Source organism: Eubalaena glacialis, chromosome 12, assembly GCF_028564815.1.
Source record: "Eubalaena glacialis isolate mEubGla1 chromosome 12, mEubGla1.1.hap2.+ XY, whole genome shotgun sequence".
Lineage (NCBI taxonomy): Eukaryota > Metazoa > Chordata > Mammalia > Artiodactyla > Balaenidae > Eubalaena > Eubalaena glacialis.
Window position 1 is genome coordinate 24,918,229 of NC_083727.1, and position 12,219 is coordinate 24,930,447.

The 12,219-nt window shown below is 37.8% G+C and overlaps 1 long non-coding RNA gene across 2 annotated transcripts in view; it reads right to left on the reverse strand.

Moving 5' to 3' along the window:
• The window catches only part of LOC133102661 (uncharacterized), a 116,680-nt gene that overhangs the window by 30,355 nt on the left and 74,106 nt on the right, over nt 1-12,219 (reverse strand). The window contains exon 3 of one of the 2 annotated variants that reach the window (XR_009703030.1): nt 6,063-6,111. The exons of the other annotated variant lie outside the window; for it this stretch is intronic. This is a non-coding gene — a long non-coding RNA (uncharacterized LOC133102661). Of the gene's footprint in view, nt 1-6,062; nt 6,112-12,219 lie in introns of those variants that run through there. 2 annotated transcript variants of the gene reach the window in all.

The window sequence follows — 12,219 nt, forward strand, 5'->3', positions numbered from 1 at the left end:
TTATATTCTGAACAGTTTTTCAAGTCACTGAATTTCTTCTACAAAATCATCTTTACTCACTGTTTGGTATTCCTGTATGTGGATATGTCATCATCTACTCAAAGAATTCCAGTATTTCAGTGTTTCAAATGAACATTCTTCACGTAGATCTTTTTGTGGAGTCCTGTGATCACTTCCTTCAGATAAGTTCCTCTGAGTAGAATTGCCGGATTCAAGGCATGCATACATATATTTAGTGGCTGTCATAATTTCCCCAACTTTTAGATGAGTAAATGAAAATTCAAAGTACTTTGAACAAAGAAGTCATAAACCCAGAATGTAGCATAGATTGGATTTGACCCAGGTCTGTGACTCTCTAAAGACTGATTTTTTTTCCCACGATGATACACAAAATTCAATCAAAAATGAGACATGTCAATTAAAAAAAAAAGTTTTCACGTATGCAATCCAAACCATTCCTAAAAAACTTTTTTTAAGGAATTAAAAGCATGCTTTGGATTTGCATTTGTTTCCCTAATGATCCTTTAAAGAACCAAGCTCATTTCTGAGTTTATGTTTTTGTTATGTTCATTTTTAAAGCACTCACTTTACTTCGTTGTTACATTCTTAGAAGATGTCAGTTCTGTCCTTTATGAATTTACAATACTATCAAGATTCTGGCCTAAGCATTGGGCTTCTGGTTGAACTGCCAAAAAGCTTATTCTCTCCAGCTTTTAGACAGCTTAATTGGGATAAACTTGGTTACAATTTAAGCAAGCCACAGCCAGGTGGGGAGCCCACACCGGTGTGTTTAGAATACCAAATGACTAATAGATAACCAGTCTTCTTTAAGTCTGGCTACATTCTGATAACAGAGGAAAAAAACATTTCCAACCCAAAGTTCTATGTGTTTGTTATAAACATATAGCCTGTTCTCCTGGACGGATGAGTGGGATGAGCAATACAAGTACAACCAGCTCTCTTCCTTGCACATTTGTCATTGGTATGCGGTTCGAAATGGATCAGAGAAAACCCGCCTGGTAGGGGAGGTGCTCTGGAAGGGATGGGTGGGGATACTGTGCTGAAACTGTGTTTTTATAATTGAGTCTACAACCTTTCCAACAAGTCCTTAATTAATTGGCTCCAGGCACTCATCCCACTTTGGGAACCAAGAAGATTTTAAAGGTGAATCAGAGGAGAGGATTTTAAAGATAAAGAGAAAATTTTAAAGAAAAGGCAAAGGAGGAAGTTGATTTAGGAATTCTACTCCAGGCTTTCAAAGCTTTGTAAGCATGCTTTCGACCTCTTTGGGAGCGCCACTGGTTTTCCCCAGTGCTCTGATCTGATGATCAACAGTCCTGCTTTCTCCCTGTGATCACCAACCTCAACTGGAGTGTTTCACCAGCATCTCAAATGTAACTTAACCAACAGAACTCTGCATTCTCACCCAACCCATCATCGACCCCATCTTTTTTTTTTTTTTTTTTTTTTGGCTGCGTTGGGTCTTCGTTGCTGCGCACGGGCTTTCTCTAGTTGCGCCGAGCGGGAGCTACTCTTCATTGCAGTGAGTGGGCTTCTCATTGCAGTGGCTTCTCTTGTTGTGAAGCATGGGCTCTAGGCGCTCAGGCTTCAGTAGTTGTGGCATGAGGGCTCAGTAGTTGTGGTGCACGGGCTTAGTTGTTCCGTGGCATGTGGGATCTTCCCTGACCAGGGATTGAACCCTTGTCCCCTGCACTGGCAGGCAGATTCTTAACCACTGCGCCACCAGGGAAGCCCCCATCGACCCCACCTTCCCCAATCCCAACTACTCCTTCTCCAACTTACCCTGTCAGTAAATGGCACCACCATGCACAGAGCTGTTCAAGCCATCTGAGATTCTGCTTTTTCCCGTAACCAAATATCCCGTAGGCTTACCTCCAAAACATCCCCATTCCACCCACTGATCCTTCTCACCATTCCCACTGCTATTCCCCTAGTATAGACCTCAGTAGACTCTCATCTAAAATTCTTGTTTCTACTTCTGTCCCTTAACAATGCTTTCTCAGGGAACCCTCCTATACTGTTGGTGGGAATGTAAATTGGTGCAGCCCCTATGGAAAACAGTATGGAGATACCTCAAAAAATTAAAAATAGAGTTGCCATATGATCCAGTAATCCCACTCTTGGGCATATATCCAGACAAAACTATAATTCAAAAAGATACAAGCACCCTTATGTTCACAGCAGCACTATTTACAATAGCCAAGACATGGAAACAACCTAAATGTCCATCCACAGATGAATGGATAAAGAAGATGTGATATATACATATATATACACAATGGAATACTACTCAACCATAAAAAGGAAAGAAATAATGCCATCTGCAGCAACATGGATGGACCTAGAGATTGTCATACCAAGTGACGCAAGTCAGACAAAGACAAATATCATACGATATGTCTTATATGTGGAATCTAAAATATGACATAGACACACTTATCCACAAAACGGAAACAGATTCACAGGCACAGAGAACAGGCTTGTGGTTGCCGAGGGGGAGGGATGGAGTGGGAGTTTGGGATTAGCAGATGCAAACTATTATATATAGCGTGGATAAACAACAAGGTCCTACTCTACAGCACAGGGAACTATAGTCAATATGCTATAATAAACCATAATGGAAAAGAAAAAAAAAACAAAACAATGCTTTCTCCACACAACAGTCTGAGTAATCTTTCAGAACATAAATCAAGCCAGTGGCCTATTTAAAACACTCCGATGGCTTTTTGTCACAGAAGGCCAGACTCCTCACCATGGTCCAGAGAGCCAGGTCCCTGCCTACCTCTCTGCCCTCATCCTCCAGCCCACACCCCTCCCACTCACCACTCAGGCCTGGCTGTCCCCCCTGGGTGTAGCCTTGCCTCAGGCCTGAAACTTACTGTTCCCACTGCCTGGAACCACTCACCCTCTAGACCTTCATGAAGCTGGTTTATTTCTACCATTCAGAGTTCAGCTCAAAAATTATTTCCTCAGGAGGCTTCCCTAACTCCCCCCAACAAAAAGTTGCCCCACTTCATAGCACTCAGCACTAATGGAAATCACGTCCTATTTGTCTATATAATTATTTATTGTTCTCTCTCCCGCACTAAAATAGAGGCTCCTAAAAGACAGACTAGTCTAACTAACACATCATTCTACACTAGAACATAAAACAGAGCCAAGCTCAGAGTAGTCACTCAAAAACTGTCTCAAATAAAAAAATCAATAAATGATGGAGAATGGATGGATGCGTGGAACCCATTCCCCCTGTTATTGTCTTAAATTCATCAAGAAAACAATTTTCTGATTTTTTTGAGATTCAGGCAATAACATTATGTTGAGAGAGATTCAGCCACTAGATAACTTACTCCAAGTTGTAAATTAGGCACTTTTAATAGTCACATCAATTCTTAGGCTATTAGTACACTAATGTATTAGCGGCCTGAAAGAATTGACAAAGCTTCTGAAGTACATTTCTCATGACTAGCTAGAGGGTGGTGATAGAGAGAATCTGGCATGTTGTATTTTATACATTAACTCCTGTTGGGTGGAGGGGTTTTTTTGTTTTGTTCTTTGTTTCTTTTTATTTTAAACCTAATTCTCTTTGCCTAAAGAATTCTGGATTTGAAAAGTAAATTCTTTAAGATATCTGATTGTAATCTTATTCAAAATGCTGAAATAATTGATGATATTTAGATTATTCATCTTGTCATCTAGTAAAAAGTATGCATTTGGACCCCAAAATATACGTATGTATATATACTCACACATATCAATGCACAGAAATAAGAACATATTACATTAATGAGTTTGCTGTATGCATGAAACTTTCTCAGTATATAATGCATGAGTGGCAAAATAGGTCAAAGAGTGGGAACCTCCACGTCTTTGAAATCTTTATGAATACAATGCTGTCCCCACATCACCTCTTACCTTAGAGTTTCAAAATAGAGCCTTGCGAGAAATGTGAAGCAAAATAAAAATCCTAGCTCTTGTGTGGCAAATTATAGCAGCACTGAAGTCTGGGATTCTGGTGTCCTATTCATAGGGACACATTCTTGCGGCTAAAACAGTGCTTCTAGGTTGTCTGCTCTGAATGAAAAGGATTTTCCAAATGTGTTTTCATAATGAGTGTTAGGATTTGGGCATCTATTTTATCCAAACTGTGAAAAGCCAATGGTAGCAATTCAACATTCTATCAGTGATCTAAGTGACATGCTTACTTTTTTTCATAGAAACATTGTGGAGGAATACTCTTTAAGCCACTCTCTTAATGCCAGGCTTATTTTTTATTTCAACGTTTACTTCAATATACCTTCCCCCATGTGAAACATGGCTCCTTCCCTTTCCTCCCATCATGTCAATAAAGCTGTGTCCATGTCAGATAACAAGGAAACTGGGCTGTTTAGAAGCAAGGAATAGAGAGGTTTTCTGCTGGATAATTGTGGTGGCTCAGAAGTTCCCTGAGTTACTCTTGGGGGCGTTGAATTGTTCATTTCTCTGTGTCTCCAATAAAAATGTTAGCAACCAGAGGGCTCATCTTTCTCAGATTTACCTCCTCTCTCCCAGGTTGTTTTGTGCTTTTAAAAACTGATTTCTCTGTCCGTGTCTGTAGCAGATGTTGCTTTATTGCTTGCTAACATTATGCTAACATTACACTTACAAAACAGTCTGTGGAGCCTGACTTCTGTCAACACAGTCTACGGGTTACAGCACAAGCTGGGAGATTTTTCCCAGCTCTAGTCAATGACTCCCTTTAGGCAAGTTGCCTAACTTCATCAGTTTCCACATGTAGACATGGGGCTCCATGATAATATATAGCTGAAGCCTTTGGAGGAAAGGCCACATTTCTTGTTTCTCAAAATTTCTCCTTGCAGACATATTAAAAGTCTTCTGACTTTTCAGACAAGAGAAAGACCCATCATTTTAAAATGACCTTTCCTTGCTTAGCGGGTCAAGCATTTTTTTTAGACTCTTGCTTTTTAAATACATCTTTGTATCTCAAATATACAACTGTCTCTTTTGAAACTTTTAAGTATTTTCCAAACCTTGAATGTGTGTGGACTCAAAGACAGATTATCAAGGTATCATTTTGGAGATAGAATATACTGCCAATTTATTTTACTAATACATATATAACACTGTTCTACAAGAACCTTGCTTGTCCAGCTGAGCAAAATGAATTGTTTCTTCTTTGTTTTAGGCTAACAACTGAAGTTCAAGTCAACAGTCTTTAAGCACAATCCAGGGCCAAGAATAGTGGAGAAATAATGACAAATGAGGCATGAACTCTTCCCTTAAGGAAATGATGATCTAGAAGCGGACAGGGACTTGTAAGAAACTACAGTACACAGTCACAGTTAATAAGGACTAAATTAAAATGCAGACTTGCTCTGAGCCAGTGATGGAGACCATTGAAACAGGTGAAGACTTCAAGAATACAATGACTTTTAAGGTGGATCTTAAATGAACACTTGAATTTCAATACCTAAAGCAATGACTAAAGACTTAGAACCCTGAAGGAAGTAATGATTCTTGGTTTTAGAAATTCTGTTTTTTTGACATGTTGGGCTATTTTTAAGTGCTAAATGTTGCCACTGTTTATCGTATACTACTCTTATTCCCAAGTTATTGAAAATCTGTAATTCAAATCATTTACATCTTGAAATTATTACTGCAGTTAAAAGTTCAAATCAAACAAAAGTACATTTATTTAGAAAGGCTCTTGACCACATTCCCTCACCTGTTTGAAACCCTTCCAAGATATTTTATTGTTGCTTTAATTTCCATTTCCAGGGTTTATGTTTATTAGTCTCTTGCATTTCCTTCCAGAGGATAGGAGCAGCTAGGGAAAAAGTAAAAGTGCTTGATGGAGGATTAGAGGAGGAGGGAAAGGCATGCCCCAGGCACAGTTCCAAGCCTTTCCCACCCTCCCCATCCTCACCTCCCCAGCCTAACCTTCTCTTTTGTCTTCAGAATTGAATTCTCTTGGTTAGAGCCATTCTGTGAGGCTCTAACTCTTCCCACCAGGACGATTTATGTTAGTCTTCATCTTCTTCCCCAATCATACTTCTAGGGAGAATCCAGCTGAAGGGAGGGGAAATCTCAGGCCTGCAGACGGGCGGAATAGCATCTGATTAGAAAGAAACGTAATCAGAGCTCACTGCTCTATAAATGTATCACATGAACTAAATACCAAAATCTCCATGTCTTTGTTTCACTCCAGAATTACAATCACTATGAGGGAATTATTAATATAAATACTTGAGGCACTGATAGTACTCTGTGCTCTGTTGAATGTGTTTGGGGGAGAGGGCTGAGGGGCAAATATTGGGGACGTATATTGGGACATTTGGGACTTACTTATACTAAGAATTTATTCTTTGTTTATCTGAAACTCACATTTAACTGCAAATTCTGTATTTTTATTTGCTAAATCTGGCAAATCTAAATGGAATTTGGAAACTGCAAGGTCACTGCAATCTTTGAAAGGTCAGTTTCCAAACAAGTCACAGGGAAGCCAGATCACCAGAGGATTAGGAGTGAGTGATTATAAGGAAGGGGAGACAAGAATAGACTACTTTTCTCAGAAGTTGGATGCTGAAAGGAAAGAGATGTGTTGCTATTTGGTTTATGTACAGGCCTTTTGGATATGCCCACAATGATGACATGATTCAGTTAAATAAAGGAACCCATTTGGTTAAGACTAGATATCATCTCAATAGGTTGTGCTGGAGAGTCTGTCAGGAAGCATAAATCTGCCATTTTGCCTTTTAAAATAATTAGCACAAATGTACCATTTCTGATTCTTATGTCCAAATAAAAATTCTGTATATTTAATATAATTATAATTAATCCAATTTTACCTCTTCAAATACTGAGTAGAAATTATTTGTTTACCTTAGTAAAAATTTTAAAGAAATAACTGACTGTGTCAAAAGAAACTGAAAAGATAACAACCTGGGAGAAAATGTTTGCAATATACACACATAATGAAAAACATATTTGTGTCCAGAATATATAAAGAATGACTAAAGACAGACAAGAATAAGTTAACAACCCAATAACAAAAAGGGCATACAAAATGAGCAGACATTTAACCAAATCAGAAACATATACTCAGAAGCTCAACCTTTTTAGAAACAAAGGAAAATAATACTAAATCCACTACAAGATACCAGTTCACACCCACTATATTGGCAAGAACTTGAAGGTCTCTTTAAACGTTGGAGAGAATGTGGAGCAATGAGAACTACGAGCCACTGTTGGTGGGCGTGTGAATTGACTCCCTGATTTTGAAAAACAGTCTGGCATTATCTAGGAAAGTTGCAGGTGTGCATATTCCACTTTTTGTACTCTAGAGAAAATCTTCCTTGTGAACACCAGGAGACATATATAAGAATGTTCCTGATAGGCTGCAAACAACCTGGATGTAAGTCAAAAAGGAAGTAAACAGATAACATGTGGTATATTTATGCAACTGAATACTCTACAGCAGAGAAAATTAATGAGCTACATGCATATGAATGAATCTCACAAACAAAATTCTAAACAAATGAGCAAACCATGGAAGGCATAAAACACTATACCTTCCACATGAAGTTAGAAAACTTGTGAAACTATAACTATTTTGTTATAACTAATACTATATATGTATATATATATATATATATCCTTTTCTTTACAGTTTTGCCACTTATATATGTTTTCCCACATGTATATTACTATATGCATATATAGTTTTACCATATACATAATATTAGTTTTACCATGTACATAATATTACAGTTTTATATATATAAATTGTAAGGAAAAGGGTGAAAATGATAAATGCAAAAGTCAAGATAGTGGCTAACCTCTGGAGTAGGAAATAATTATAGGGAGCTTCAAATAATTAGAAATATTTTCTTTCTTAACCAGATGGTAAACACAAGGGTATAATTTTATTGTTATAATTTATACTTTATATTTCTTATTTTATATCTATGCAATATTTCATAATTTTTCAAAAGAGAAACACATATAAATTCTCGTTATCAAATAAATTTTGCAGAAACTGACTTTGTTCAGATGAAGATTATAAATGTGTAGCATACACGATTTAGCCCTCTTCTTGTCAACATACAGTGAGAGACAGACGTGTCAGGCCAGCATGGGCTTCAAGCATTTGGAACACTGCATATTCAGCATAACTGGGAAGTTGTTGCATCATTGCTAATCACTGGTTTTATAGCTCTGCTTTGTGTTCAAGATTGAGCCTTTGAAAAACCACCCCACCCAGAATGTTAAACAGAATCTCCAAAACATGTTTTTCAAGTGCTATGAGACCCCAAAATTATTTGCCATAATGACAAATGATCCAATGAACACTGAATCCAAAATATTCTGTGATTTTAAAGACTCAGGTGCAGGATTACAGAAAGGGTACAATCAGATTTTCTCCTTGGAATAAGTTTATGTGTAGATAAACTTTATTCCACACCAAGTAGAGTCTATAAAATCTAGAGCCTGGAACTTACCAAAGGTCAATTAATGGGGTCTGACTGGCACCCATCGACTGTTCTCTGTCCTAAAGTAGCTCAGTGAGGCCCCCATGCCTTCTTCTCTGGTAATACTCACCTCTGTTACCATCACCAGGTGTTCCTGTCAACAGATCATTAGCAGCAAGGTCAAGACCCTCTGACAATTGTCTGAGGGTCAGTATACATCTCACTCACTGATTGGTTCAGACTCCAGACTTATATTGGATAAAAGACAATTCATTGTTTTTTGGAGGGAAGGAGGAGCTCTTTGTTTTCTGATATGTATTATTTTAGGGGCTTTTTTTTTTTTTTAACCATTTCTGATATTAGTCTTTAACAGAGAATTATAAATGTCTTATCTCATAAAGATACAAAATATAACTTAATGCTAATTGAAATTCACTAAGAACTATCAGCACACCAAATTAACTTTGCATATTTACCGCTCCATTTTGTTCCTTGTCTCAGAGCTATGTAAGGGAACACTCCCAAACTACTGTGCAAAAGGACTAGAAACAAGATTCAATTACTAGGCTGTTGTCGTTTAAACAGCCTTTTTTTCTTCTGAGAATGTTCACAATCCCTCGTATACTCTCACCATCCATAGCAGATTGCTTTTTAGAACTCATCGTCCTTTTTCAGGTGTCGAAATTTCCTTACTAATGTCAGTAGATTGGTGTCCTGTTATTGTTTGCTTTACTCTACACATATTGCTTGAGTGATTGAACTAGTAGTGCTATCTTCTACAAAGCAAGGTTCATGGGTTTTGTGACAGCAATTCCCCACCTAGGACCAGTCTTAGTTCAAGTTTGAGATTGTGGCTATATTCCTGGTGGCTAAAGCAACTAAGATGCAACCTCTAAATAAATGGGGTTGACAACAAGGCCCTGTTCCAGTAGGACTACTACAATAGCAAAAGTTTAAAGATGATACCTCATAATGCAGAATATTTATGAAAAGTTTCTATGTGATAATTTTTAAATAGCCTAATGCAAAAGCAAAGAAAAATGACAATAGCATAAAATCAGAACAGGGAGTTATCATTTATACAGGTATAAATACAGCATCAAGAACTGAAAGGCTATATAGGTCATATTTGTATGGTCACTGGCGAATATGAAACTCGAACCCTCTCTTTTCTAATTTTTCTATTAATTAAATGGGAACAATAACTCCATTCACCTCCTAAGGATGTTGGAAGGATTCACGAGGCAATGCTTGTGAAGCACTCAAAGTTCTTTCAAGGAAAGATTCTATGTAAACAAAACGTTGTACTGTTCTAGCCAACCATAACCACACTCTGCTTGTTGAAAACTCAACCTCTATACCCCCAAAAGGAGAAGTTAACAATCTACTACTATACTATTTGTAGTTAGCTTACTCTGAGAAATAGGATGACATAAACAGATGGATAAAATTTAAAGTGTATCTTGAGGTGTATGATATCTCCTTCAATTTTACTTCTTTCTTTCTACACTTTGCCTGCATAAATATTATTTTTAACACCAAAAACTTATTTTTAATTAGTGCCCTACTTGCACTGTCTCTAACTGCAGTGTTATGGGCAAGATCAAATATCAATCAAGAATGCTTTAGAAAACATCACTGTTCTCATTTGGCTGAGAAAGAGATGTTAGTGAATAAAAATGAGGCTAAGGTGCATGGAAAAAGAAAAGCTCTATCTTGATACGGGTGAAACTGCCCATGCAGAATAAGAAAACTAAAATACACACCACCTCAACTGGGGAATAGAACAGGAGAGAAAGAGACTTATGGTTGGTTCCAGATTCCTGCCCCACAGCTGTGTTTTGAATTGCACCATGGATTTGAGGTCACATCATCTGATTACATGGTCTCATGGTTCTCCTCTCCACCCTCGGGAATTCCTAGTCATAGTGTTTGCCTACATCTAATAGGGTATGGCCATTACTCTATGGGGCCACCATTCCACACTGAGTTTTAGAAACTTTTTAAAAGGAAAATTCAGGGATCTTCTTATAATGAAAATTGCACTGGAAAAGATAGTGTAAATATGATTTCATTTTTTTTAATCTCTGTTAAATATTGCCCTAGTAGGAAGCCCTCCTCCCCCAAACTTTAAGCTGGAAAGATAAAAAGCATTTGTGCAAATGCCAAACAAATTGGCAGCTTACACTCCATTGAATTTATTAATAACTTATTGAACTCCTGTAGTAAGGATTGTGCTTGTTGCTTCAAGCAATACAAAGATGATTTAGCTAAAACCTTGCTCTGAAGATTATATTCCATCAGTGCAGGTGGCAATGGAGAAGGGAGATAAAAAGCTGAAATAAGCACACAAGTCAATATAATCAGGTCAGTATCAAAGAGAAGTACAAACTGCAATGGGATAACTAATGAGGAAAAGATGATATTTGATTGAGGTATAAAGAAAATCTTCATGGAGAATGTGATGCTTGAAATGGACTTTGAAATATGGTTGGAATTTGATAAAGAAAAGATAACAGAAAAGAGAAAAATTGACACAAATGTAGGAAGGAGAAATTTTTATGGTAGATTCAGAGAATTGCAGGCAGCCAAATTTAAATGGAGCATGGAATCCTTATACTGGCATAGAGGATGATGGATAAAAATAGTGGAGGCTAGATTGGGAAGGGCCTTGAAGGTCACAATAAGGAGTAAGAACCGAATTAAAGGGACCGCGAAGGGAGGAGGTCCTTTTAAATTAAATTAAAAGGAGCCTCTAAGGTTTTTCATCAAGAAAACAGCAAGATTTGACCTATGCTTTAGGATAAATAATTTGTCTAAAGTTGTGTAGATTGATTATAGAAGGGGTGCCAGTGAGAAGACGAGCCAGTTAGAAAGCTTTTACAATATTCTAAGAAATAGGAGGGGTCTATACCTGGGTCTAGCAGCAGGCATGAAAAGGAGATGTCACAGATGGAATTCCCCATGAATTATGCTGAGACTCTGAGGTGTTTATGCAGGAAGTTTATTGGGGAGTGCACTCAGAAACACTTTCTAGGCGGTGAGGAAGTTAGGATTGGACAAAGAGAAAAGTTAAACTGAAATGTAGTCGCTAGACTACTAGAGGACTTGAGCCAATCCCAGATGAGGTTCTGAAGCTGGGATGGCCCTTTAAAGGTCTCCTATTGAAGCAATGGGTTGGGGCCCTTGTATGCATTAAGTGGACCAGCCATTGGATGTCAGGAAAAAAGAAGAAAGTTTGCTGAAGTGAAATCTGCATGAATTGGCAGATGATCTGATGTGAAGGTGGAAGGAGAAAGAAAAGTCAGAGCTAAAGCCAAGGCTCAGGAACACCCAGGAATAACCTAGAAATGCAGTGGAAGACCTGATTTGGAGGAGAAGGTGACAGCTTCAACTGGGGACATACTGGCACATTCCTTGTTTTCTGGAATGCCATCTCTAAGATCATGCCCAGGGTGGCTGTAGAGCCTGCAGTATATCATACTTGTGCCCATTCAGGTACCTTACTGAAAAAGAAAAGACAAAGATAACTTGAGTTCGTATTAACAGCACGGACAGCACTGGAGAGTACAAAAGGACAGATGAATCCAGATAGACATGACATAAAAATTTTTAAATAAAAATTAAATTATCTCTATTTGTAGGTGATATGATGGAATCCCTGGAAAACCTTAGCTATTCAGTGATAAGATGAAACAATAAAATAATTCAGTAAGATATCAGGATACAA